The sequence below is a fragment of the Halichoerus grypus genome, chromosome 3 (genome assembly GCF_964656455.1).
Source record: "Halichoerus grypus chromosome 3, mHalGry1.hap1.1, whole genome shotgun sequence".
Classification (NCBI taxonomy): domain Eukaryota; kingdom Metazoa; phylum Chordata; class Mammalia; order Carnivora; family Phocidae; genus Halichoerus; species Halichoerus grypus.
In genome coordinates, this window is record NC_135714.1 from 165,802,377 (window position 1) to 165,826,511 (window position 24,135).

The window sequence follows — 24,135 nt, forward strand, 5'->3', positions numbered from 1 at the left end:
GCAGTGCTCTCACGCACGCACACAACAAAATGCTTGCACCCTCAGGAGCAGCTCTTTTACCTGCAGCACAGGCTCTCTACCGAGTTTTTCCTTCGAGTTAGGTGGCTGTGTTTAAGCCTGCACACACCCACGGGGCAACGGAACTAGCCCCATAACCACGTAGTGAGTTCAGATCTGCCTTATGTGCCAGCCTGTCTCTCCCCCGATATTATGAAATGGAAACCGTCCCCAGGCTCTCAGCCACAGTACACCCTAAACTGCTTCGCCCACAGAGAGGTCGACGGTAGCTAAAGCACGGTTTCTCTACAGTGTTGTTTCTCCGAGTTAGAAAGCTAGCTGTTAGACTTCCATGCAAAAGTGGGGCCGCAGTCCTAGCTTCATGGAGCAAGTGGGGAGTCGTGTTCTGGCTTCTTCCGGGGCCTGGGTCTCACAAGGAAAATGCTTTTGGACTCACTTGCAGTGCGCTCACGCATGCACACAGCAAAATGCGTCCACCCTGAGGCATGGCTCTTTTAGCCGAAGCAGGAATTCCCTACAGAGTTGTTCCTTTGAGTTAGGTGGTTGGCTTTAGGCCTGCAGGCACCCCCGGGGCAAGGGCACTAGCCTCATCAACCAGAGGTGACTTGAGAGCTGCCTTCCGCACCGGCCTGTTTCTCACTCCATTTCACGTCTGGGACCCTTTCCCCGGTCTCTCGTACACGAGCAGGGTCAAATTCCTCCTGCTTCAGGAACGGCAATGTTAACTCAAGCGCAGTCACTCTAGAGGATTGATTCTTGGTGTTAGTAGCCTGGGAACTAGGCATCCAGGCACACAGGGTACAGCAGTGCTAATCTCCTCAAACAAGAGGTGAGTCGACAGCAGCCTTCCTTCCAGGCCTGCTTCTCACTCCGAGTTACGTTTAGGTTCCATTTCTCATGCTTTCACAAAAACACACAACAGATGAAGTGCACGCTCAGGAAGGGCGATCTTTGCTGAGGCACGGGTTCTCTACAGTTTTGTTCCTTCGCGTTGCGTGGATGGCACTGAGGACTCCACGCACACACGGGAGAGCCGATCTAGTTTCCCGAAACAAGAGTTGAGTCCATAGGGGCCTTCTGCCCATGCTTATTTCTCCCTCCGAATTCGGCTGGGACTCCTTCCCCAGGTTTGCACTCAAGCAGACTTGAAAATGCTGCCACCCTGTGGAGAGGCGAACGAGCTGAAGCTGGGGTTCTTGAGCGGCTTCTTTCTGCCAAATCAGTGTGGAGCCCTTAGCATTCCTATGCACACATGGAGCCGAAGTGTTAGCTTCAGGTAACAAGAGCTGAGTCGAGAGGAGCCTTCTGGCCCGGACTCCTTCTCCCTCGGTTTCACGTAAGGAACCCGTTCCTCAGGCTCTCACCCACGGTAGCCTGGAAAGTGCTTCCTCCCTCAGAGAGGTGGATGGTAGCTAAAGCACGGTTTCTCTACCGTGTTGTTTCTTCCAGGGAGAACGCTAGCGATTAGATTTCCATGCAAAAGTAGGGCCGCAGTGCTAGCTAAATGAAACACACGGGGAGTCGTCTTCTGCCTTTTGCTGGGGCCTGAGTCTCACTCGCAGAAACTTTGGACTCCCTTGCAGTCCTCTCACGCACGCACACAACCAAATGCTTCCACCCTCAGGAGCGGCTGTTTGAGCTGAAGCACGGATTCTCTACCGTGTTTTTCCTTTGAGTTAGGTGGCTGTCTTTCAGCCTGCACACACACCCAGGGCAACGGTACTAGCCCCATAACCATGATGTGAGTTGAGAGCTGCCTTCTGTACCGGCCTGTCTCTCCCCCGATTTTACAAAATGGAAAATGTCCCCAGGCTCTCAGCCACAGTACACCCTAAACTGCTTCGCCCACAGAGAGGTCGACGGTAGCTAAAGCACGGTTTCTCTACTGTGTAGTTTCTTCGAGTTAGAACGCTAGCTCTTAGACTTCCATGCAAATGTGGGGCTGCCGTGCTAGCTTGGTAAAACACATGGGGAGTCGTGTTCTGCCTTTCGCTGGGGCCTGAGTCTCACTCGCAAAATGCTTTGGACTCCCTTGCAGTGCTCTCACGCACGCACACAACAAAAGGCTTCCACCCTTAGGAGCAGCTGTTTTACCTGCAGCTCGGATTCCCTACCGAGTTTTTCCTTCGAGTTAAGTGGCTGTCTTTAAGCCTGCACACACCCACGGGGCAACGGAACTAGCCCCTTAAGCATGTAGTGAGTTGAGAGCTGCCTTCTGTACCGGACTGTCTCTCCCCCTATATTCCGAAATGGAAACCGTCCCCAGGCTGCCAGCCACAGTACACCCTAAACTGCTTCGCCCACACAGAGGTCGACGGTAGCTAAAGCACGGCTTCTCTACACTGTTGTTTCTTCGACTTAGAACGCTAGCTATTAGACTTCCCTGAAAAGTGGCGCTGCCGTGCTAGCTTGATGAAACACATGGGGAGTGGTGTTCTGCCTTTCGCTGGGGCCTGAGTCTCACTCGCAGAAAGCTTTGGACTCCCTTGCAGTGCTCTCACGCACGCACACAACAAAATGCTTCCACCCTCAGGAGCAGCTGTTTTACCTGCAGCACAGGCTCTCTACCGAGTTTTTCCTTCGAGTTAGGTGGCTGTGTTTCAGCCTGCACACACACCCTGGGCAACGGTAGTAGCCCCATAACCATGATGTGAGTTGAGAGCTGCCTTCTGTGCCGGCCTGTCCCTCCACCGATATTATGATATTGAAACCGTCCCAGGGCTCCCAACCTCAGTACACCCTAAACTGCTTCGCCCTCAGAGAGGTCGACGGTAGCTAAAGCACGGTTTCTCTACAGTGTTGTTTCTTCGACTTAGAAAGCTAACTATCAGACTTCCATGCAAAAGTGGGGCCGCAGTATTAGATTCATGGAGCAAGTGGGGAGTCGTGTTCTGGCTTCTTCTGGGGCCTGGGTCTCACAAGGAAAATGCTTTTGGACTCACTTGCTGTGCACTCACGCATGCCCACCACACAATGCGTCCACCCTGAGGCATGACTCTTTTAGCCGAAGCAGGAATTCTTTACAGAGTTGTTCCTTTGAGGTAGGCGGTTGGCTTATGGCCTGCAGGAACACACGGGGCAAGGGTACTGGCCTCATAAACAAGAGGTGAGTTGAGAGCTGCCTTCCGCACCGGCCTGTTTCTCACTCCATTTCACGTATGGGACCCTCTCCCCGGTCTCTCATACACGAACACTATACAACTCCTGCGGCTTCAGGAACTGCAATGTTAGCTAAAGCGCAGTAAAGCTACAGCATTGATTCTTGGTGTTAGTAGTCTGGTAGGCGAATGAGCTGCACCTGGGATTCTTGACAGGCTTGTTTCTTCCCAGTCAGTGTCGAGCACATAGCATTCCAAGCACACATGGAGCAGTAGTGTTAGCTTCAGGTAGCAAGAGCTGAGTCCAGAGGTGCCTTCTGCCCGGACCTATTTCTCCCTTGGTTTCACGTATGGAACCCGTTCCCCAGGCTCTCAGCCACGGTACTCCGTGTAATACTTCCTCCATCTAGAGGTCGACGGTAGCTAAAGCAGGGTTTCTCTACAGTGTTGTTTCTTCGAGTTAGAACACTAGCTGTTAGACTTCCATGCAAAAGTGGGGCTGCCGTGCTAGCGTGATGAAACACATGGGGAGTCGTGTTCTGCCTTCTGCTGGGGCCTGAGGCTCACTCACAAAAGGCTTTGGACTCCCTTGCAGGGCTCTCATGCACGCACACAACATAATGCTTCCACCTTCAAGAGCGGCTCTTTTAGCTGAAGCATGGATTCTCCAGCGAGTTTTTCCTTCGAGTTAGGCGGTTTTCATGAAGCCTGCACACACACCCGGGGCAACGGTACTAGCCCCATAACCATGGTGTGAGTTGAGAGCTGCCTTCTCTCCGGGCTGTCTCTCCCTCGATTTTAGGAAACGGAACCCGTCCCCAGGCTCTCACCCACCGTACACCCTAAACTGCTTCCTCCCACACAGAGGTCGTCGGTAGCTAAAGCACGGTTTCTCTTCAGTGTTGTTTCTCCGAGTTAGAACGCTTGCTATTAATGTCCACAATAGCCAAACTGTGGAAAGAGCCAAGATGTCCACCAACAGATGAATGGATAAAGAAGAGGGGGTATATATATATATATACAATGGAATATTATGCAGCCATCAAAAGGAATGAGATCTTGCCCTCTGCAACGACGTGGATGGAACTGGAGGGTATCATGCTGAGCGAAATAAGTCAAACAGAGAAAGACATGTATCATATGACCTCACTGATATGAGGAATTCTTAATCTCAGGAAACAAACTGAGGGTTGCTGGAGTGGGGGCTGGGGTGGGAGGGATGGGGTCACTGGGTGTTGGACACTGGGGAGGGTATGTGTTCTGGTAAGCGCTGTGAATTGTGCAAGACTGTTGAATCTCAGATCTGTACCTCTGAAACAAATAATGCAATATATGTTAAGAAAGAAAAAAAGAAGAAGAAGAATGTAGCAGGAGGGGAAGAATGAAGGGGGGAAAATCGGAGGGGGAGAAGAACCATGAGAGACGATGGACTCTGAAAAACAAACTGAGGGTTCTAGAGGGGAGGGGGGTGGGAGGATGGGTTAGCCTGGTGATGGGTATTGAGCAGGGCACGATCTGCATGGAGCACTGGGTGATATGCACAAACAATGAATCATGGAACACTATATCTAAAACTAATGATGTAATGTATGGGGATTAACATAACAATAAAAACATTTAATAATAATAATAATAAAGAACGCTTGCTATTAGACTTCCATGCAAAAGTGGGGCCGCAGTGCTAGCTTCATGAAACAAGTGGGGAGTCGTGTTCTGTCTTCTGCCGGGGCCTGAGTCCCACACGGAAAATGGGTCTGGACTCCCTTGCAGTGCTCTCACGCACGCACACAACAAAATGCTGCCACCCTCAGGAGCAGCTGTTTTACCTGCAGCACAGGCTCTCAACCGAGTTTTTCCTTCGAGTTAGGTGGCTGTGTTTAAGCCTGCACACACACCCTGGGCAATGGTACTAGCCCCATAACCATGATGTGAGTTGAGAGCTGCCTTCTGTACCGGCCTGTCTCTCCCCGATATTACGATCTTGAAACCGTCCCAGGGCTCTCAGCCACAGTACACCCTAAACTGCTTCGCCCACACAGAGGTCGACGGTAGCTAAAGCACGGCTTCTCTACAGTGTTGTTTCTTCGACTTAGAACGCTAGCTATTAGACTTCCATGCAAAAGTGGGGCTGCCGTGCTAGCGTGATGAAACACATGGGGAGTCGTGTTCTGCCTTTCGCTGGGGCCTGAGTCTCACTCGCAAAAAGCTTTGGACTCCCTTGCAGTGCTCTCACGCACGCACACAACAAAATGCTTGCACCCTCAGGAGCAGCTCTTTTACCTGCAGCACAGGCTCTCTACCGAGTTTTTCCTTCGAGTTAGGTGGCTGTGTTTAAGCCTGCACACACCCACGGGGCAACGGAACTAGCCCCATAACCATGTAGTGAGTTCAGATCTGCCTTATGTGCCAGCCTGTCTCTCCCCCGATATGATGAAATGGAAACCGTCCCCAGGCTCTCAGCCACAGTACACCCTAAACTGCTTCGCCCACAGAGAGGTCGACGGTAGCTAAAGCACGGTTTCTCTACAGTGTTGTTTCTCCGAGTTAGAAAGCTAGCTGTTAGACTTCCATGCAAAAGTGGGGCCGCAGTCCTAGCTTCATGGAGCAAGTGGGGAGTCGTGTTCTGGCTTCTTCCGGGGCCTGGGTCTCACAAGGAAAATGCTTTTGGACTCACTTGCAGTGCGCTCACGCATGCACACAGCAAAATGCGTCCACCCTGAGGCATGGCTCTTTTAGCCGAAGCAGGAATTCCCTACAGAGTTGTTCCTTTGAGTTAGGTGGTTGGCTTTAGGCCTGCAGGCACCCCCGGGGCAAGGGCACTAGCCTCATCAACCAGAGGTGACTTGAGAGCTGCCTTCCGCACCGGCCTGTTTCTCACTCCATTTCACGTCTGGGACCCTTTCCCCGGTCTCTCGTACACGAGCAGGGTCAAATTCCTCCTGCTTCAGGAACGGCAATGTTAACTCAAGCGCAGTCACTCGAGAGGATTGATTCTTGGTGTTAGTAGCCTGGGAACTAGGCATCCAGGCACACAGGGTACAGCAGTGCTAATCTCCTCAAACAAGAGGTGAGTCGACAGCAGCCTTCCTTCCAGGCCTGCTTCTCACTCCGAGTTACGTTTAGGTTCCATTTCTCATGCTTTCACAAAAACACACAACAGATGAAGTGCACGCTCAGGAAGGGCGATCTTTGCTGAGGCACGGGTTCTCTACAGTTTTGTTCCTTCGCGTTGCGTGGATGGCACTGAGGACTCCACGCACACACGGGAGAGCCGATCTAGTTTCCCGAAACAAGAGTTGAGTCCATAGGGGCCTTCTGCCCATGCTTATTTCTCCCTCCGAATTCGGCTGGGACTCCTTCCCCAGGTTTGCACTCAAGCAGACTTGAAAATGCTGCCACCCTGTGGAGAGGCGAACGAGCTGAAGCTGGGGTTCTTGAGCGGCTTCTTTCTGCCAAATCAGTGTGGAGCCCTTAGCATTCCTATGCACACATGGAGCCGAAGTGTTAGCTTCAGGTAACAAGAGCTGAGTCGAGAGGAGCCTTCTGGCCCGGACTCCTTCTCCCTCGGTTTCACGTAAGGAACCCGTTCCTCAGGCTCTCACCCACGGTAGCCTGGAAAGTGCTTCCTCCCTCAGAGAGGTGGATGGTAGCTAAAGCACGGTTTCTCTACCGTGTTGTTTCTTCCAGGGAGAACGCTAGCGATTAGATTTCCATGCAAAAGTAGGGCCGCAGTGCTAGCTAAATGAAACACACGGGGAGTCGTCTTCTGCCTTTTGCTGGGGCCTGAGTCTCACTCGCAGAAACTTTGGACTCCCTTGCAGTCCTCTCACGCACGCACACAACCAAATGCTTCCACCCTCAGGAGCGGCTGTTTGAGCTGAAGCACGGATTCTCTACCGTGTTTTTCCTTTGAGTTAGGTGGCTGTCTTTCAGCCTGCACACACACCCAGGGCAACGGTACTAGCCCCATAACCATGATGTGAGTTGAGAGCTGCCTTCTGTACCGGCCTGTCTCTCCCCCGATTTTACAAAATGGAAAATGTCCCCAGGCTCTCAGCCACAGTACACCCTAAACTGCTTCGCCCACAGAGAGGTCGACGGTAGCTAAAGCACGGTTTCTCTACTGTGTAGTTTCTTCGAGTTAGAACGCTAGCTCTTAGACTTCCATGCAAATGTGGGGCTGCCGTGCTAGCTTGGTAAAACACATGGGGAGTCGTGTTCTGCCTTTCGCTGGGGCCTGAGTCTCACTCGCAAAATGCTTTGGACTCCCTTGCAGTGCTCTCACGCACGCACACAACAAAAGGCTTCCACCCTTAGGAGCAGCTGTTTTACCTGCAGCTCGGATTCCCTACCGAGTTTTTCCTTCGAGTTAAGTGGCTGTCTTTAAGCCTGCACACACCCACGGGGCAACGGAACTAGCCCCTTAAGCATGTAGTGAGTTGAGAGCTGCCTTCTGTACCGGACTGTCTCTCCCCCTATATTCCGAAATGGAAACCGTCCCCAGGCTGCCAGCCACAGTACACCCTAAACTGCTTCGCCCACACAGAGGTCGACGGTAGCTAAAGCACGGCTTCTCTACAGTGTTGTTTCTTCGACTTAGAACGCTAGCTATTAGACTTCCCTGAAAAGTGGCGCTGCCGTGCTAGCTTGATGAAACACATGGGGAGTGGTGTTCTGCCTTTCGCTGGGGCCTGAGTCTCACTCGCAGAAAGCTTTGGACTCCCTTGCAGTGCTCTCACGCACGCACACAACAAAATGCTTCCACCCTCAGGAGCAGCTGTTTTACCTGCAGCACAGTCTCTCTACCAAGTTTTTCCTTCGAGTTAGGTGGCTGTGTTTCAGCCTGCACACACACCCTGGGCAACGGTAGTAGCCCCATAACCATGATGTGAGTTGAGAGCTGCCTTCTGTGCCGGCCTGTCCCTCCACCGATATTATGATATTGAAACCGTCCCAGGGCTCCCAACCTCAGTACACCCTAAACTGCTTCGCCCTCAGAGAGGTCGACGGTAGCTAAAGCACGGTTTCTCTACAGTGTTGTTTCTTCGACTTAGAAAGCTAACTATCAGACTTCCATGCAAAAGTGGGGCCGCAGTATTAGATTCATGGAGCAAGTGGGGAGTCGTGTTCTGGCTTCTTCTGGGCCCTGGGTCTCACAAGGAAAATGCTTTTGGACTCACTTGCTGTGCACTCACGCATGCACACCACACAATGCGTCCACCCTGAGGCATGGCTCTTTTAGCCGAAGCAGGAATACTCTACAGAGTTGTTCCTTTGAGTTAGGCGGTTGGCTTATGGCCTGCAGGAACACACGGGGCAAGGGTACTGGCCTCATAAACAAGAGGTGAGTTGAGAGCTGCCTTCCGCACCGGCCTGTTTCTCACTCCATTTCACGTATGGGACCCTCTCCCCGGTCTCTCATACACGAACACTATACAACTCCTGCGGCTTCAGGAACTGCAATGTTAGCTAAAGCGCAGTAAAGCTACAGCATTGATTCTTGGTGTTAGTAGTCTGGTAGGCGAATGAGCTGCACCTGGGATTCTTGACAGGCTTGTTTCTTCCCAGTCAGTGTCGAGCACATAGCATTCCAAGCACACATGGAGCAGTAGTGTTAGCTTCAGGTAGCAAGAGCTGAGTCCAGAGGTGCCTTCTGCCCGGACCTATTTCTCCCTTGGTTTCACGTATGGAACCCGTTCCCCAGGCTCTCAGCCACGGTACTCCGTGTAATACTTCCTCCATCTAGAGGTCGACGGTAGCTAAAGCAGGGTTTCTCTACAGTGTTGTTTCTTCGAGTTAGAACACTAGCTGTTAGACTTCCATGCAAAAGTGGGGCTGCCGTGCTAGCGTGATGAAACACATGGGGAGTCGTGTTCTGCCTTCTGCTGGGGCCTGAGGCTCACTCACAAAAAGCTTTGGACTCCCTTGCAGGGCTCTCATGCACGCACACAACATAATGCTTCCACCTTCAAGAGCGGCTCTTTTAGCTGAAGCATGGATTCTCCAGCGAGTTTTTCCTTCGAGTTAGGCGGTTTTCATGAAGCCTGCACACACACCCGGGGCAACGGTACTAGCCCCATAACCATGGTGTGAGTTGAGAGCTGCCTTCTCTCCGGGCTGTCCCTCCCTCGATTTTAGGAAACGGAACCCGTCCCCAGGCTCTCACCCACCGTACACCCTAAACTGCTTCCTCCCACACAGAGGTCGTCGGTAGCTAAAGCACGGTTTCTCTTCAGTGTTGTTTCTCCGAGTTAGAACGCTTGCTATTAATGTCCACAATAGCCAAACTGTGGAAAGAGCCAAGATGTCCACCAACAGATGAATGGATAAAGAAGAGGGGGTTTATATATATACAATGGAATATTATGCAGCCATCAAAAGGAATGAGATCTTGCCCTCTGCAACGACGTGGATGGAACTGGAGGGTATCATGCTGAGCGAAATAAGTCAAACAGAGAAAGACATGTATCATATGACCTCACTGATATGAGGAATTCTTAATCTCAGGAAACAAACTGAGGGTTGCTGGAGTGGGGGCTGGGGTGGGAGGGATGGGGTCACTGGGTGTTGGACACTGGGGAGGGTATGTGTTCTGGTAAGCGCTGTGAATTGTGCAAGACTGTTGAATCTCAGATCTGTACCTCTGAAACAAATAATGCAATATATGTTAAGAAAGAAAAAAAGAAGAAGAAGAATGTAGCAGGAGGGGAAGAATGAAGGGGGGAAAATCGGAGGGGGAAAAGAACCATGAGAGACGATGGACTCTGAAAAACAAACTGAGGGTTCTAGAGGGGAGGGGGGTGGGAGGATGGGTTAGCCTGGTGATGGGTATTGAGCAGGGCACGATCTGCATGGAGCACTGGGTGATATGCACAAACAATGAATCATGGAACACTATATCTAAAACTAATGATGTAATGTATGGGGATTAACATAACAATAAAAACATTTAATAATAATAATAATAAAGAACGCTTGCTATTAGACTTCCATGCAAAAGTGGGGCCGCAGTGCTAGCTTCATGAAACAAGTGGGGAGTCGTGTTCTGTCTTCTGCCGGGGCCTGAGTCCCACACGGAAAATGGGTCTGGACTCCCTTGCAGTGCTCTCACGCACGCACACAACAAAATGCTGCCACCCTCAGGAGCAGCTGTTTTACCTGCAGCACAGGCTCTCAACCGAGTTTTTCCTTCGAGTTAGGTGGCTGTGTTTAAGCCTGCACACACACCCTGGGCAATGGTACTAGCCCCATAACCATGATGTGAGTTGAGAGCTGCCTTCTGTACCGGCCTGTCTCTCCCCGATATTACGATCTTGAAACCGTCCCAGGGCTCTCAGCCACAGTACACCCTAAACTGCTTCGCCCACACAGAGGTCGACGGTAGCTAAAGCACGGCTTCTCTACAGTGTTGTTTCTTCGACTTAGAACGCTAGCTATTAGACTTCCATGCAAAAGTGGGGCTGCCGTGCTAGCGTGATGAAACACATGGGGAGTCGTGTTCTGCCTTTCGCTGGGGCCTGAGTCTCACTCGCAAAAAGCTTTGGACTCCCTTGCAGTGCTCTCACGCACGCACACAACAAAATGCTTGCACCCTCAGGAGCAGCTCTTTTACCTGCAGCACAGGCTCTCTACCGAGTTTTTCCTTCGAGTTAGGTGGCTGTGTTTAAGCCTGCACACACCCACGGGGCAACGGAACTAGCCCCATAACCACGTAGTGAGTTCAGATCTGCCTTATGTGCCAGCCTGTCTCTCCCCCGATATTATGAAATGGAAACCGTCCCCAGGCTCTCAGCCACAGTACACCCTAAACTGCTTCGCCCACAGAGAGGTCGACGGTAGCCAAAGCACGGTTTCTCTACAGTGTTGTTTCTCCCGAGTTAGAAAGCTAGCTGTTAGACTTCCATGCAAAAGTGGGGCCGCAGTCCTAGCTTCATGGAGCAAGTGGGGAGTCGTGTTCTGGCTTCTTCCGGGGCCTGGGTCTCACAAGGAAAATGCTTTTGGACTCACTTGCAGTGCGCTCACGCATGCACACAGCAAAATGCGTCCACCCTGAGGCATGGCTCTTTTAGCCGAAGCAGGAATTCCCTACAGAGTTGTTCCTTTGAGTTAGGTGGTTGGCTTTAGGCCTGCAGGCACCCCCGGGGCAAGGGCACTAGCCTCATCAACCAGAGGTGACTTGAGAGCTGCCTTCCGCACCGGCCTGTTTCTCACTCCATTTCACGTCTGGGACCCTTTCCCCGGTCTCTCGTACACGAGCAGGGTCAAATTCCTCCTGCTTCAGGAACGGCAATGTTAACTCAAGCGCAGTCACTCGAGAGGATTGATTCTTGGTGTTAGTAGCCTGGGAACTAGGCATCCAGGCACACAGGGTACAGCAGTGCTAATCTCCTCAAACAAGAGGTGAGTCGACAGCAGCCTTCCTTCCAGGCCTGCTTCTCACTCCGAGTTACGTTTAGGTTCCATTTCTCATGCTTTCACAAAAACACACAACAGATGAAGTGCACGCTCAGGAAGGGCGATCTTTGCTGAGGCACGGGTTCTCTACAGTTTTGTTCCTTCGCGTTGCGTGGATGGCACTGAGGACTCCACGCACACACGGGAGAGCCGATCTAGTTTCCCGAAACAAGAGTTGAGTCCATAGGGGCCTTCTGCCCATGCTTATTTCTCCCTCCGAATTCGGCTGGGACTCCTTCCCCAGGTTTGCACTCAAGCAGACTTGAAAATGCTGCCACCCTGTGGAGAGGCGAACGAGCTGAAGCTGGGGTTCTTGAGCGGCTTCTTTCTGCCAAATCAGTGTGGAGCCCTTAGCATTCCTATGCACACATGGAGCCGAAGTGTTAGCTTCAGGTAACAAGAGCTGAGTCGAGAGGAGCCTTCTGGCCCGGACTCCTTCTCCCTCGGTTTCACGTAAGGAACCCGTTCCTCAGGCTCTCACCCACGGTAGCCTGGAAAGTGCTTCCTCCCTCAGAGAGGTGGATGGTAGCTAAAGCACGGTTTCTCTACCGTGTTGTTTCTTCCAGGGAGAACGCTAGCGATTAGATTTCCATGCAAAAGTAGGGCCGCAGTGCTAGCTAAATGAAACACACGGGGAGTCGTCTTCTGCCTTTTGCTGGGGCCTGAGTCTCACTCGCAGAAACTTTGGACTCCCTTGCAGTCCTCTCACGCACGCACACAACCAAATGCTTCCACCCTCAGGAGCGGCTGTTTGAGCTGAAGCACGGATTCTCTACCGTGTTTTTCCTTTGAGTTAGGTGGCTGTCTTTCAGCCTGCACACACACCCAGGGCAACGGTACTAGCCCCATAACCATGATGTGAGTTGAGAGCTGCCTTCTGTACCGGCCTGTCTCTCCCCCGATTTTACAAAATGGAAAATGTCCCCAGGCTCTCAGCCACAGTACACCCTAAACTGCTTCGCCCACAGAGAGGTCGACGGTAGCTAAAGCACGGTTTCTCTACTGTGTAGTTTCTTCGAGTTAGAACGCTAGCTCTTAGACTTCCATGCAAATGTGGGGCTGCCGTGCTAGCTTGGTAAAACACATGGGGAGTCGTGTTCTGCCTTTCGCTGGGGCCTGAGTCTCACTCGCAAAATGCTTTGGACTCCCTTGCAGTGCTCTCACGCACGCACACAACAAAAGGCTTCCACCCTTAGGAGCAGCTGTTTTACCTGCAGCTCGGATTCCCTACCGAGTTTTTCCTTCGAGTTAAGTGGCTGTCTTTAAGCCTGCACACACCCACGGGGCAACGGAACTAGCCCCTTAAGCATGTAGTGAGTTGAGAGCTGCCTTCTGTACCGGACTGTCTCTCCCCCTATATTCCGAAATGGAAACCGTCCCCAGGCTGCCAGCCACAGTACACCCTAAACTGCTTCGCCCACACAGAGGTCGACGGTAGCTAAAGCACGGCTTCTCTACAGTGTTGTTTCTTCGACTTAGAACGCTAGCTATTAGACTTCCCTGAAAAGTGGCGCTGCCGTGCTAGCTTGATGAAACACATGGGGAGTGGTGTTCTGCCTTTCGCTGGGGCCTGAGTCTCACTCGCAGAAAGCTTTGGACTCCCTTGCAGTGCTCTCACGCACGCACACAACAAAATGCTTCCACCCTCAGGAGCAGCTGTTTTACCTGCAGCACAGGCTCTCTACCGAGTTTTTCCTTCGAGTTAGGTGGCTGTGTTTAAGCCTGCACACACACCCTGGGCAACGGTAGTAGCCCCATAACCATGATGTGAGTTGAGAGCTGCCTTCTGTGCCGGCCTGTCCCTCCACCGATATTATGATATTGAAACCGTCCCAGGGCTCCCAACCTCAGTACACCCTAAACTGCTTCGCCCTCAGAGAGGTCGACGGTAGCTAAAGCACGGTTTCTCTACAGTGTTGTTTCTTTGACTTAGAAAGCTAACTATCAGACTTCCATGCAAAAGTGGGGCCGCAGTATTAGATTCATGGAGCAAGTGGGGAGTCGTGTTCTGGCTTCTTCTGGGGCCTGGGTCTCACAAGGAAAATGCTTTTGGACTCACTTGCTGTGCACTCACGCATGCACACCACACAATGCGTCCACCCTGAGGCATGGCTCTTTTAGCCGAAGCAGGAATTCTCTACAGAGTTGTTCCTTTGAGTTAGGCGGTTGGCTTATGGCCTGCAGGAACACACGGGGCAAGGGTACTGGCCTCATAAACAAGAGGTGAGTTGAGAGCTGCCTTCCGCACCGGCCTGTTTCTCACTCCATTTCACGTATGGGACCCTTTCCCCGGTCTCTCATACACGAACACTATACCACTCCTGCGGCTTCAGGAACTGCAATGTTAGCTAAAGCGCAGTAAAGCTACAGCATTGATTCTTGGTGTTAGTAGTCTGGTAGGCGAATGAGCTGCACCTGGGATTCTTGACAGGCTTGTTTCTTCCCAGTCAGTGTCGAGCACATAGCATTCCAAGCACACATGGAGCAGTAGTGTTAGCTTCAGGTAGCAAGAGCTGAGTCCAGAGGTGCCTTCTGCCCGGACCTATTTCTCCCTTGGTTTCACGTATGGAACCCGTTCCCCAGGCTCTCAGCCACGGTACTCCGTGTAATACTTCCTCCATCTAGAGGTCGACGGTAGCTAAAGCAGGGTTTCTCTACAGTGTTGTTTCTTCGAGTTAGAACACTAGCTGTTAGACTTCCATGCAAAAGTGGGGCTGCCGTGCTAGCGTGATGAAACACATGGGGAGTCGTGTTCTGCCTTCTGCTGGGGCCTGAGGCTCACTCACAAAAAGCTTTGGACTCCCTTGCAGGGCTCTCATGCACGCACACAACATAATGCTTCCACCTTCAAGAGCGGCTCTTTTAGCTGAAGCATGGATTCTCCAGCGAGTTTTTCCTTCGAGTTAGGCGGTTTTCATGAAGCCTGCACACACACCCGGGGCAACGGTACTAGCCCCATAACCATGGTGTGAGTTGAGAGCTGCCTTCTCTCCGGGCTGTCCCTCCCTCGATTTTAGGAAACGGAACCCGTCCCCAGGCTCTCACCCACCGTACACCCTAAACTGCTTCCTCCCACACAGAGGTCGTCAGTAGCTAAAGCACGGTTTCTCTTCAGTGTTGTTTCTCCGAGTTAGAACGCTTGCTATTAATGTCCACAATAGCCAAACTGTGGAAAGAGCCAAGATGTCCACCAACAGATGAATGGATAAAGAAGAGGGGGTATATATATATATACAATGGAATATTATGCAGCCATCAAAAGGAATGAGATCTTGCCCTCTGCAACGACGTGGATGGAACTGGAGGGTATCATGCTGAGCGAAATAAGTCAAACAGAGAAAGACATGTATCATATGACCTCACTGATATGAGGAATTCTTAATCTCAGGAAACAAACTGAGGGTTGCTGGAGTGGGGGCTGGGGTGGGAGGGATGGGGTCACTGGGTGTTGGACACTGGGGAGGGTATGTGTTCTGGTAAGCGCTGTGAATTGTGCAAGACTGTTGAATCTCAGATCTGTACCTCTGAAACAAATAATGCAATATATGTTAAGAAAGAAAAAAAGAAGAAGAAGAATGTAGCAGGAGGGGAAGAATGAAGGGGGGAAAATCGGAGGGGGAGAAGAACCATGAGAGACGATGGACTCTGAAAAACAAACTGAGGGTTCTAGAGGGGAGGGGGGTGGGAGGATGGGTTAGCCTGGTGATGGGTATTGAGCAGGGCACGATCTGCATGGAGCACTGGGTGATATGCACAAACAATGAATCATGGAACACTATATCTAAAACTAATGATGTAATGTATGGGGATTAACATAACAATAAAAACATTTAATAATAATAATAATAAAGAACGCTTGCTATTAGACTTCCATGCAAAAGTGGGGCCACAGTGCTAGCTTCATGAAACAAGTGGGGAGTCGTGTTCTGTCTTCTGCCGGGGCCTGAGTCCCACACGGAAAATGGGTCTGGACTCCCTTGCAGTGCTCTCACGCACGCACACAACAAAATGCTGCCACCCTCAGGAGCAGCTGTTTTACCTGCAGCACAGGCTCTCAACCGAGTTTTTCCTTCGAGTTAGGTGGCTGTGTTTAAGCCTGCACACACACCCTGGGCAATGGTACTAGCCCCATAACCATGATGTGAGTTGAGAGCTGCCTTCTGTACCGGCCTGTCTCTCCCCGATATTACGATCTTGAAACCGTCCCAGGGCTCTCAGCCACAGTACACCCTAAACTGCTTCGCCCACACAGAGGTCGACGGTAGCTAAAGCACGGCTTCTCTACAGTGTTGTTTCTTCGAGTTAGAACGCTAGCTATTAGACTTCCATGCAAAAGTGGGGCTGCCGTGCTAGCGTGATGAAACACATGGGGAGTCGTGTTCTGCCTTTCGCTGGGGCCTGAGTCTCACTCGCAAAAAGCTTTGGACTCCCTTGCAGTGCTCTCACGCACGCACACAACAAAATGCTTGCACCCTCAGGAGCAGCTCTTTTACCTGCAGCACAGGCTCTCTACCGAGTTTTTCCTTCGAGTTAGGTGGCTGTGTTTAAGCCTGCACACACCCACGGGGCAACGGAACTAGCCCCATAACCACGTAGTGAGTTCAGATCTGCCTTATGTGCCAGCCTGTCTCTCCCCCGATATTATGAAATGGAAACCGTCCCCAGGCTCTCAGCCACAGTACACCCTAAACTGCTTCGCCCACAGAGAGGTCGACGGTAGCCAAAGCACGGTTTCTCTACAGTGTTGTTTCTCCCGAGTTAGAAAGCTAGCTGTTAGACTTCCATGCAAAAGTGGGGCCGCAGTCCTAGCTTCATGGAGCAAGTGGGGAGTCGTGTTCTGGCTTCTTCCGGGGCCTGGGTCTCACAAGGAAAATGCTTTTGGACTCACTTGCAGTGCGCTCACGCATGCACACAGCAAAATGCGTCCACCCTGAGGCATGGCTCTTTTAGCCGAAGCAGGAATTCCCTACAGAGTTGTTCCTTTGAGTTAGGTGGTTGGCTTTAGGCCTGCAGGCACCCCCGGGGCAAGGGCACTAGCCTCATCAACCAGAGGTGACTTGAGAGCTGCCTTCCGCACCGGCCTGTTTCTCACTCCATTTCACGTCTGGGACCCTTTCCCCGGTCTCTCGTACACGAGCAGGGTCAAATTCCTCCTGCTTCAGGAACGGCAATGTTAACTCAAGCGCAGTCACTCGAGAGGATTGATTCTTGGTGTTAGTAGCCTGGGAACTAGGCATCCAGGCACACAGGGTACAGCAGTGCTAATCTCCTCAAACAAGAGGTGAGTCGACAGCAGCCTTCCTTCCAGGCCTGCTTCTCACTCCGAGTTACGTTTAGGTTCCATTTCTCATGCTTTCACAAAAACACACAACAGATGAAGTGCACGCTCAGGAAGGGCGATCTTTGCTGAGGCACGGGTTCTCTACAGTTTTGTTCCTTTGCGTTGCGTGGATGGCACTGAGGACTCCACGCACACACGGGAGAGCCGATCTAGTTTCCCGAAACAAGAGTTGAGTCCATAGGGGCCTTCTGCCCATGCTTATTTCTCCCTCCGAATTCGGCTGGGACTCCTTCCCCAGGTTTGCACTCAAGCAGACTTGAAAATGCTGCCACCCTGTGGAGAGGCGAACGAGCTGAAGCTGGGGTTCTTGAGCGGCTTCTTTCTGCCAAATCAGTGTGGAGCCCTTAGCATTCCTATGCACACATGGAGCCGAAGTGTTAGCTTCAGGTAACAAGAGCTGAGTCGAGAGGAGCCTTCTGGCCCGGACTCCTTCTCCCTCGGTTTCACGTAAGGAACCCGTTCCTCAGGCTCTCACCCACGGTAGCCTGGAAAGTGCTTCCTCCCTCAGAGAGGTGGATGGTAGCTAAAGCACGGTTTCTCTACCGTGTTGTTTCTTCCAGGGAGAACGCTAGCGATTAGATTTCCATGCAAAAGTAGGGCCGCAGTGCTAGCTAAATGAAACACACGGGGAGTCGTCTTCTGCCTTTTGCTGGGGCCTGAGTCTCACTCGCAGAAACTTTGGACTCCCTTGCAGTCCTCTCACGCACGCACACAACCAAATGCTTCCACCCTCAGGAGCGGCTGTTTGAGCTGAAGCACGGATTCTCTACCGTGTTTTTCCTTTGAGTTAGGTGGCTGTCTTTCAGCCTGCACACACACCCAGGGCAACGGTACTAGCCCCATAACCATGATGTGAGTTGAGAGCTGCCTTCTGTACCGGCCTGTCTCTCCCCCGATTTTACAAAATGGAAAATGTCCCCAGGCTCTCAGCCACAGTACACCCTAAACTGCTTCGCCCACAGAGAGGTCGACGGTAGCTAAAGCACGGTTTCTCTACTGTGTAGTTTCTTCGAGTTAGAACGCTAGCTCTTAGACTTCCATGCAAATGTGGGGCTGCCGTGCTAGCTTGGTAAAACACATGGGGAGTCGTGTTCTGCCTTTCGCTGGGGCCTGAGTCTCACTCGCAAAATGCTTTGGACTCCCTTGCAGTGCTCTCACGCACGCACACAACAAAAGGCTTCCACCCTTAGGAGCAGCTGTTTTACCTGCAGCTCGGATTCCCTACCGAGTTTTTCCTTCGAGTTAAGTGGCTGTCTTTAAGCCTGCACACACCCACGGGGCAACGGAACTAGCCCCTTAAGCATGTAGTGAGTTGAGAGCTGCCTTCTGTACCGGACTGTCTCTCCCCCTATATTCCGAAATGGAAACCGTCCCCAGGCTGCCAGCCACAGTACACCCTAAACTGCTTCGCCCACACAGAGGTCGACGGTAGCTAAAGCACGGCTTCTCTACAGTGTTGTTTCTTCGACTTAGAACGCTAGCTATTAGACTTCCCTGAAAAGTGGCGCTGCCGTGCTAGCTTGATGAAACACATGGGGAGTGGTGTTCTGCCTTTCGCTGGGGCCTGAGTCTCACTCGCAGAAAGCTTTGGACTCCCTTGCAGTGCTCTCACGCACGCACACAACAAAATGCTTCCACCCTCAGGAGCAGCTGTTTTACCTGCAGCACAGGCTCTCTACCGAGTTTTTCCTTCGAGTTAGGTGGCTGTGTTTAAGCCTGCACACACACCCTGGGCAACGGTAGTAGCCCCATAACCATGATGTGAGTTGAGAGCTGCCTTCTGTGCCGGCCTGTCCCTCCACCGATATTATGATATTGAAACCGTCCCAGGGCTCCCAACCTCAGTACACCCTAAACTGCTTCGCCCTCAGAGAGGTCGACGGTAGCTAAAGCACGGTTTCTCTACAGTGTTGTTTCTTCGACTTAGAAAGCTAACTATCAGACTTCCATGCAAAAGTGGGGCCGCAGTATTAGATTCATGGAGCAAGTGGGGAGTCGTGTTCTGGCTTCTTCTGGGGCCTGGGTCTCACAAGGAAAATGCTTTTGGACTCACTTGCTGTGCACTCACGCATGCCCACCACACAATGCGTCCACCCTGAGGCATGGCTCTTTTAGCCGAAGCAGGAATTCTCTACAGAGTTGTTCCTTTGAGTTAGGCGGTTGGCTTATGGCCTGCAGGAACACACGGGGCAAGGGTACTGGCCTCATAAACAAGAGGTGAGTTGAGAGCTGCCTTCCGCACCGGCCTGTTTCTCACTCCATTTCACGTATGGGACCCTTTCCCCGGTCTCTCATACACGAACACTATACCACTCCTGCGGCTTCAGGAACTGCAATGTTAGCTAAAGCGCAGTAAAGCTACAGCATTGATTCTTGGTGTTAGTAGTCTGGTAGGCGAATGAGCTGCACCTGGGATTCTTGACAGGCTTGTTTCTTCCCAGTCAGTGTCGAGCACATAGCATTCCAAGCACACATGGAGCAGTAGTGTTAGCTTCAGGTAGCAAGAGCTGAGTCCAGAGGTGCCTTCTGCCCGGACCTATTTCTCCCTTGGTTTCACGTATGGAACCCGTTCCCCAGGCTCTCAGCCACGGTACTCCGTGTAATACTTCCTCCATCTAGAGGTCGACGGTAGCTAAAGCAGGGTTTCTCTACAGTGTTGTTTCTTCGAGTTAGAACACTAGCTGTTAGACTTCCATGCAAAAGTGGGGCTGCCGTGCTAGCGTGATGAAACACATGGGGAGTCGTGTTCTGCCTTCTGCTGGGGCCTGAGGCTCACTCACAAAAAGCTTTGGACTCCCTTGCAGGGCTCTCATGCACGCACACAACATAATGCTTCCACCTTCAAGAGCGGCTCTTTTAGCTGAAGCATGGATTCTCCAGCGAGTTTTTCCTTCGAGTTAGGCGGTTTTCATGAAGCCTGCACACACACCCGGGGCAACGGTACTAGCCCCATAACCATGGTGTGAGTTGAGAGCTGCCTTCTCTCCGGGCTGTCTCTCCCTCGATTTTAGGAAACGGAACCCGTCCCCAGGCTCTCACCCACCGTACACCCTAAACTGCTTCCTCCCACACAGAGGTCGTCGGTAGCTAAAGCACGGTTTCTCTTCAGTGTTGTTTCTCCGAGTTAGAACGCTTGCTATTAATGTCCACAATAGCCAAACTGTGGAAAGAGCCAAGATGTCCACCAACAGATGAATGGATAAAGAAGAGGGGGTATATATATATATACAATGGAATATTATGCAGCCATCAAAAGGAATGAGATCTTGCCCTCTGCAACGACGTGGATGGAACTGGAGGGTATCATGCTGAGCGAAATAAGTCAAACAGAGAAAGACATGTATCATATGACCTCACTGATATGAGGAATTCTTAATCTCAGGAAACAAACTGAGGGTTGCTGGAGTGGGGGCTGGGGTGGGAGGGATGGGGTCACTGGGTGTTGGACACTGGGGAGGGTATGTGTTCTGGTAAGCGCTGTGAATTGTGCAAGACTGTTGAATCTCAGATCTGTACCTCTGAAACAAATAATGCAATATATGTTAAGAAAGAAAAAAAGAAGAAGAAGAATGTAGCAGGAGGGGAAGAATGAAGGGGGGAAAATCGGAGGGGGAGAAGAACCATGAGAGACGATGGACTCTGAAAAACAAACTGAGGGTTCTAGAGGGGAGGGGGGTGGGAGGATGGGTTAGCCTGGTGATGGGTATTGAGCAGGGCACGATCTGCATGGAGCACTGGGTGATATGCACAAACAATGAATCATGGAACACTATATCTAAAACTAATGATGTAATGTATGGGGATTAACATAACAATAAAAACATTTAATAATAATAATAATAAAGAACGCTTGCTATTAGACTTCCATGCAAAAGTGGGGCCGCAGTGCTAGCTTCATGAAACAAGTGGGGAGTCGTGTTCTGTCTTCTGCCGGGGCCTGAGTCCCACACGGAAAATGGGTCTGGACTCCCTTGCAGTGCTCTCACGCACGCACACAACAAAATGCTGCCACCCTCAGGAGCAGCTGTTTTACCTGCAGCACAGGCTCTCAACCGAGTTTTTCCTTCGAGTTAGGTGGCTGTGTTTAAGCCTGCACACACACCCTGGGCAATGGTACTAGCCCCATAACCATGATGTGAGTTGAGAGCTGCCTTCTGTACCGGCCTGTCTCTCCCCGATATTACGATCTTGAAACCGTCCCAGGGCTCTCAGCCACAGTACACCCTAAACTGCTTCGCCCACACAGAGGTCGACGGTAGCTAAAGCACGGCTTCTCTACAGTGTTGTTTCTTCGACTTAGAACGCTAGCTATTAGACTTCCATGCAAAAGTGGGGCTGCCGTGCTAGCGTGATGAAACACATGGGGAGTCGTGTTCTGCCTTTCGCTGGGGCCTGAGTCTCACTCGCAAAAAGCTTTGGACTCCCTTGCAGTGCTCTCACGCACGCACACAACAAAATGCTTGCACCCTCAGGAGCAGCTCTTTTACCTGCAGCACAGGCTCTCTACCGAGTTTTTCCTTCGAGTTAGGTGGCTGTGTTTAAGCCTGCACACACCCACGGGGCAACGGAACTAGCCCCATAACCATGTAGTGAGTTCAGATCTGCCTTATGTGCCAGCCTGTCTCTCCCCCGATATGATGAAATGGAAACCGTCCCCAGGCTCTCAGCCACAGTACACCCTAAACTGCTTCGCCCACAGAGAGGTCGACGGTAGCTAAAGCACGGTTTCTCTACAGTGTTGTTTCTCCGAGTTAGAAAGCTAGCTGTTAGACTTCCATGCAAAAGTGGGGCCGCAGTCCTAGCTTCATGGAGCAAGTGGGGAGTCGTGTTCTGGCTTCTTCCGGGGCCTGGGTCTCACAAGGAAAATGCTTTTGGACTCACTTGCAGTGCGCTCACGCATGCACACAGCAAAATGCGTCCACCCTGAGGCATGGCTCTTTTAGCCGAAGCAGGAATTCCCTACAGAGTTGTTCCTTTGAGTTAGGTGGTTGGCTTTAGGCCTGCAGGCACCCCCGGGGCAAGGGCACTAGCCTCATCAACCAGAGGTGACTTGAGAGCTGCCTTCCGCACCGGCCTGTTTCTCACTCCATTTCACGTCTGGGACCCTTTCCCCGGTCTCTCGTACACGAGCAGGGTCAAATTCCTCCTGCTTCAGGAACGGCAATGTTAACTCAAGCGCAGTCACTCGAGAGGATTGATTCTTGGTGTTAGTAGCCTGGGAACTAGGCATCCAGGCACACAGGGTACAGCAGTGCTAATCTCCTCAAACAAGAGGTGAGTCGACAGCAGCCTTCCTTCCAGGCCTGCTTCTCACTCCGAGTTACGTTTAGGTTCCATTTCTCATGCTTTCACAAAAACACACAACAGATGAAGTGCACGCTCAGGAAGGGCGATCTTTGCTGAGGCACGGGTTCTCTACAGTTTTGTTCCTTCGCGTTGCGTGGATGGCACTGAGGACTCCACGCACACACGGGAGAGCCGATCTAGTTTCCCGAAACAAGAGTTGAGTCCATAGGGGCCTTCTGCCCATGCTTATTTCTCCCTCCGAATTCGGCTGGGACTCCTTCCCCAGGTTTGCACTCAAGCAGACTTGAAAATGCTGCCACCCTGTGGAGAGGCGAACGAGCTGAAGCTGGGGTTCTTGAGCGGCTTCTTTCTGCCAAATCAGTGTGGAGCCCTTAGCATTCCTATGCACACATGGAGCCGAAGTGTTAGCTTCAGGTAACAAGAGCTGAGTCGAGAGGAGCCTTCTGGCCCGGACTCCTTCTCCCTCGGTTTCACGTAAGGAACCCGTTCCTCAGGCTCTCACCCACGGTAGCCTGGAAAGTGCTTCCTCCCTCAGAGAGGTGGATGGTAGCTAAAGCACGGTTTCTCTACCGTGTTGTTTCTTCCAGGGAGAACGCTAGCGATTAGATTTCCATGCAAAAGTAGGGCCGCAGTGCTAGCTAAATGAAACACACGGGGAGTCGTCTTCTGCCTTTTGCTGGGGCCTGAGTCTCACTCGCAGAAACTTTGGACTCCCTTGCAGTCCTCTCACGCACGCACACAACCAAATGCTTCCACCCTCAGGAGCGGCTGTTTGAGCTGAAGCACGGATTCTCTACCGTGTTTTTCCTTTGAGTTAGGTGGCTGTCTTTCAGCCTGCACACACACCCAGGGCAACGGTACTAGCCCCATAACCATGATGTGAGTTGAGAGCTGCCTTCTGTACCGGCCTGTCTCTCCCCCGATTTTACAAAATGGAAAATGTCCCCAGGCTCTCAGCCACAGTACACCCTAAACTGCTTCGCCCACAGAGAGGTCGACGGTAGCTAAAGCACGGTTTCTCTACTGTGTAGTTTCTTCGAGTTAGAACGCTAGCTCTTAGACTTCCATGCAAATGTGGGGCTGCCGTGCTAGCTTGGTAAAACACATGGGGAGTCGTGTTCTGCCTTTCGCTGGGGCCTGAGTCTCACTCGCAAAATGCTTTGGACTCCCTTGCAGTGCTCTCACGCACGCACACAACAAAAGGCTTCCACCCTTAGGAGCAGCTGTTTTACCTGCAGCTCGGATTCCCTACCGAGTTTTTCCTTCGAGTTAAGTGGCTGTCTTTAAGCCTGCACACACCCACGGGGCAACGGAACTAGCCCCTTAAGCATGTAGTGAGTTGAGAGCTGCCTTCTGTACCGGACTGTCTCTCCCCCTATATTCCGAAATGGAAACCGTCCCCAGGCTGCCAGCCACAGTACACCCTAAACTGCTTCGCCCACACAGAGGTCGACGGTAGCTAAAGCACGGCTTCTCTACAGTGTTGTTTCTTCGACTTAGAACGCTAGCTATTAGACTTCCCTGAAAAGTGGCGCTGCCGTGCTAGCTTGATGAAACACATGGGGAGTGGTGTTCTGCCTTTCGCTGGGGCCTGAGTCTCACTCGCAGAAAGCTTTGGACTCCCTTGCAGTGCTCTCACGCACGCACACAACAAAATGCTTCCACCCTCAGGAGCAGCTGTTTTACCTGCAGCACAGTCTCTCTACCAAGTTTTTCCTTCGAGTTAGGTGGCTGTGTTTCAGCCTGCACACACACCCTGGGCAACGGTAGTAGCCCCATAACCATGATGTGAGTTGAGAGCTGCCTTCTGTGCCGGCCTGTCCCTCCACCGATATTATGATATTGAAACCGTCCCAGGGCTCCCAACCTCAGTACACCCTAAACTGCTTCGCCCTCAGAGAGGTCGACGGTAGCTAA